The sequence below is a fragment of the Rousettus aegyptiacus genome, unplaced genomic scaffold, assembly GCF_014176215.1.
Source record: "Rousettus aegyptiacus isolate mRouAeg1 unplaced genomic scaffold, mRouAeg1.p scaffold_m13_p_18, whole genome shotgun sequence".
Taxonomy (NCBI): domain Eukaryota; kingdom Metazoa; phylum Chordata; class Mammalia; order Chiroptera; family Pteropodidae; genus Rousettus; species Rousettus aegyptiacus.
In genome coordinates, this window is record NW_023416293.1 from 16890322 (window position 1) to 16895597 (window position 5276).

The 5276-nt window shown below is 46.3% G+C and overlaps 1 pseudogene; it reads right to left on the reverse strand.

The window, feature by feature from the left end:
* Positions 1 to 544: 544 nt before the first annotated feature.
* LOC118613478 lies at positions 545 to 663 on the reverse strand (annotated as a pseudogene).
* Positions 664 to 5276: the final 4613 nt, after the last annotated feature.

Here is a 5276-nt window from a genome sequence, read left to right on the forward strand (position 1 = left end):
TAGCTTTGTAGTAAGTTTTAAAATCAGGAACTGTGAGTCCTCCAAATTTGTTCTTCTTTTTAAAGATAGTTTTGGCTTTTCTGGGTCTCTTAAATTTCTGTATGAATTTTAGGAAGGCCTGTCAGTTTCTTCAAGAAAAGCGGTTTTTGATAATTGCACTGAATCTGTAGATAAAGTTGGGGAGTATTGCCATCTTAACAGTATTGAGTATTCTAATTTATACCCATGAGGTGTTTTTCCTTTTATATAGATCTTCTGTAGTTTCTTTCAACAATTTGTAGACTTTATCATATAAATTTTACATGTACCCTTATTAAATTTTTTATTACATATTTTATTCTTTTTATGTTATTGTAAATACAAGTTTTCTTAATTTCATTTTCAGGTCATTCATTGCAAGTATGTAGAAATGCAACTGATTTTTATAAGTATGTCTTGTATCTTGCCACTTTTCTGAATTTGTTTATTCTGATGGATTTTTAGTAGATTCCTTAGGATTTTCCCTCCCTTCCTTCCTTCCTTCCTTCCTTCCTTCCTTCCTTCCTTCCTTCCTTCCCTGGTCTTCCTAGATGGTCTCTCATCCAAGTACTAACCGTGCCCGACCCTGCTTAGCTTCCGAGATCAGACGGGATCGGGCATGTTCAGGGCGGCATGGCCATAGAGGGATTTTCTATTAACAAGATCATGTCATCTGCAAATAGAGAGTTTTAATTCTTGCTTTCCAACCCGATGGCTTTTAATGCTTTTTTCTTGGCTAACTGGCCTAGCTGGAACCTCCACTACAACACCGAATAGAAGTGGCGAGAACAAACGGCCTTGTCTTTTTCAGATATTGAGAAGAAAACATTCAGTCTTTCGCTGTTGCGGTGGGCCTTGTAGATGGCCTTTACCACGCAAGGAAGTTCTCCTCTCTTCCTCATTCACTCAGAGTTTTTATTATGAAAAGGCAAAGCTTCGTGCAGACATGTCCTTGTCCTTTGCCTTTCTCCCTTTCCTCTTTCTGCCTGTAACGTGGATTCAATGCTGGCATTTCAGCAGCTATATTTTAATGACAATGACAAAGGTTTGAAGCTAATTTTTAAATTTTATTGTTAAAAATAGATGGAGCCCAAATATTTGATGGTATCACCGAGCAGCTGCATGAGCCCTGGACGGCCCACCTCTGAATTTCCTGCTGTCCTAGAAAATTGACTTGAATCTGAAGCCGTTGGCAGGGTTGCTTTGAAACAGTGTATTCTGTATTGACATAGTTGTTGAGCCTCAGAGAAGTCAGTTAATTCTTCTGAACCTGTTTCCTCACTTTTAAATTAGGAACAATGTCTGCTTCACCAGCCCATTGCTAGGTTTAGTAATGAGACACATAAGACACTCACTAAATGGTAACTATTATTATATTTTAGGTGCATACTTAAAATGAGAATAAGTTGATCAAAGTAAAGAATTCTCTAATTGCCTTAGAGATGAAATGAAAACATGAACCCTACTTCTGAAATTTGAGTGTCTTATTATTTAAAAATATAGCCAGTACTTAATTATTCCTAGCAGATAATGCTCTGCAGAGCATACAGTATTATTTGTAGATGTTCTGAAACTAATTTTAGCTAGAATCTTGCACAGTCCACCCCCACCAAACTGCAAACACATGCTGAGTGCAGGTGTCACACTGGCGCGCTGAGCATCACCTTCCCCTGATAGCAGGGGCCACGCTCCAGAAGACAGTTGGGAAAGTGATAATGAAGAAAAACAAAAGACAAGAAGTGCAGAAAGGAACAAGCAAAATAGTCTCTATCTTCATGTGGCATCACTATTCACATCGAAAAGTCTAAGAACTTCATAAAACAGCTGCTAGAACCAATCATGAATTTAGCATCAATGAGATGCCACTGTTTGGTTAACATTAAACGACAGCAGGAGCCTAGCAATGCCGCACAGAACTCTCGGATATTGTTGTTGGGTGTGTAACATAGTGCACACCCTTTGGGTTCTTATAAAACTTCACATTTCCTGAATTCTACGCCTAGGTTTTATCAAAGAGAAGTGAAAATATTTGTTCACGAAAGGCTTGCACAAGACTGTTCTGGCAGCTTCGTGTACAATAGCCCCGAACTGGAAATAGCTTCAGTGCCAATCAGCAGACCTGTCGTCAGCTCCTACACTCAGCCGTAAATGTTGTGGACTACGGTACACGCCACGCTGTGGGCGGATGTTAGCAGCACACTCGTGAAAGACTGCATCCTGTAGGGGTCTGTTTCGAGAAGGACTGGACAAGGAGCCAGACTTCGAGGGAGCGGGGATAGAGAGTCACTGGGGCACAAGGGTGCTTTCCGAATAGAGGGTGGAGCATTGTGTTGATAGAGGTTTGAGGTTCGAGTGATACACAGAATATTCATGCATTTTATTTATATCAGTTTAACTCAAAAGAAAAATCAATAAGCAAATATGAAATTTTAGTTAATGATATGCATGCTGAAGATTTTTGAGAAGTGTCTGACGGCTTCAACTTTGAAATGCATAAACATAAGATGGATTGGTGGTTGAAAAGAGCGAAGGAGAGATGGACAGGTGTATAAGTAGAGAAGTTTTAATTGCTGAATCCATATAGGTGTTCATTGTAAAGTTATTTCAACTTTTCTGTATTCAAAAATTTTATAATAGAACACCCTGGTGATGGTGTCAAGCCGCTTCGGTGTTCAGGTCGCAGTGGGCTGAGACTGAGGAGAGTCTCAGGGCCTCAGCGCATTGTGGTATCACAGGGGCGTGGGGCCAGGTTCTCCCTGGTGCCAGGCAGCCGTCTGCACAAGTCGTCCAGGATTTTATGCTGCAGGATTTTTCTTCGCAAACTCTACTATCCGTGTTTACTTACATTGATAACCAGAGCTAATAATACCAAATGTTGTACACACATCTAGATTTTTATGAACAATATTTGGGTAGGCAATATTGCTAGAAGGCGTGAGATTCAAAAGGTATATATAGGTACGTGGAAGAAGACAAGCCCCTCAACTCTCTGCCCCTAGCTACGTGATTCCCCTACCAGGGGCTCCATGTCAATGTTTCGTATGTCCTTCTAGAAGTGTCATTTGCACATATGTGAAACTGTTTTTACACAAATTATTGCAAACTATATACTGTTGTGCAACTGGCTTTTTTCATTTATCAATATATTCCCAAGGCGACTCTATCAGAATCTTTGGGGTGGTTTGCTCTTCTTTACAATTCCGTGGAATTCCACTGGGTCACTGAACCGACTCTCTTAAACCATCTTCTTTTGATGGTTATTTGGTTGTTTCAAGCATTTTTCTATTGTAAACAATGCTGTGATTAATATTCACATCCTCCATGGATGTGTGTGTGTGTGTGTGTGTGTGTGTGTGTGTAGTCATTTGCACATGAATCTGTATCTCTGAGCACATTCTGGGGAGGAGAATTGCCAGGTTAAAGGATGTGTGACTTTGTAATTTTGAAAGGTTTTGCCAAATATCCCTTCAGGAAAGTGGCAATATGTTTCCCCATTTTTACCAGCTCAGTGTATTATCAGACATTTTTATCTCTGCGAGCCTGATAGATGAGAAATACTATCTCAGTAGGGTTAATTTGCATTTAAAGGTACTATTATCACCATCCACCTCTCTTAACGGGCATCACTACCCTGTGAGACAGGTATGATTTTGTTAATTCTGCCCATTTTACTGATGAGAAAACCCAGGTGAGAGAGGTTGGCCGATTTGCAGAAGGTCGCACGGCTGGAACTGGAACATGAACCCAGACGTTCCGTGTCCGGTCGCAGCGCTCTTTCCACGGGCCAGCGTTTGCCTTCGGGGGCTGAGGTCGCCGCACCCGAGGGAGCAGGCGGGCTTGGCTTGCTCTGCACGAGGAGCCCGGGCGCCGCGCTGAAAGGACGAGGCCACACATCAGAAGCCGGCTCCCGGAAAGTCTTCTGAGGGCTGGGCCACCACCGCTCTGCTCACAGCCCGGGGACCTCAGACGCGGCGTCCGCGGACGCGAGTCGGGGCAGCCCCAGGAAGACCCACCCTAGGAAGCCGAGGCTGGAAGGGGCGCGCCCCCAAGTTAGGGCGCAGGAGGGGGCTGGGCCCCGCTGGCTGACAACCGAGCCACCTCCGAGGATGACACCCACCTCGGCAGCTTCTCCTGGGAACTTAGCGGCCACCCTGCCGCTTCCACCTAACCCTGGAAGCTCCCGCAGCTAATTCCCTCCTCCAGGAGGGCGGCCAGGACATGTGGCTGCAAAAGAGTGACCGCTGCCTGGGGCTTGGCTGGTCTCCGTCCACAAGCGAGCCCCTGAGACGAGGGGCAAGACCACGTGGTTTCTGGGGAGTGCAGAGAAGACCAGTAGGGTGGTGGGAAGTGACCTTGGGATGAGTGATGGCATTATGAAGCCAGCCACCATGGCGGGCTGGGGGGGCTGAACCCCATGGGGGATCTCTGGGAGGCCGTAGAGAACCGCGTCTCAGGATTATCCCAGCTGAGGGTCAGGAGGGTCCTGGGGAGGTGGTGTCTCTGGTACTTTGGGTTCACCAAGCAGGAGACAGCATCTTGTGACCCAGGCACACCAGCCTTGGCAGCCGCACGATGGCCGGAGGGCCTGGAAACAACACAGTGTGACGGACAAGGGCAAGTCACAGACAGGACTGCGATGGCTGTGCTGCTTAGAGGAGTCACCGGATGTGCCCGAGGCACTTCCAGTTAGTGCCAGTGAGGGCAGGGGCTGCACTGCTGTCTGCGCCCCGGTCCCGCCCAGCCCCCCACACTCACCTCCGCCCGGCCTCGGCCACCCCCACAGCGCCGCTGAGGTTCCCACACGCACGCGAGCCCTCGAAGCGTTTCCTGGAAGTTAAGTTTCTCGCCCAGATACAGTATTTTGCGTACGACCACAGAGGTTTCCCTAGACGGTTGTCTGTGCCCCCCTGGGAGCCCTTTGGCGCCTCAGACAGACCTGCCCGCCACCCGAGCAGGAGGCGTGCCTCTCTGGCGGCCACACGGGCCCCTGTTCTGCTTCCCGGTTGTCACACTCGCCTCATTGTCTCACTCCTGACATTGACGACCAGATGGATTGAATCGCAAGGTGATGGTTTTGAAGGCTTTGCCTTTTCATTCTCACAATATGATTCTTTATTTCCAAGTTTCATTAGGGGAAGTTAAGAACAGTTATGCAAATGTTCAGCCAGGAAATACCTGACAGCTTGCAATCAGAGGCAGTCCTAGCAGTCAAAGCCTTGCATTTAATTAGCGTTCTCCTGTTATGAATTTGTGTACTG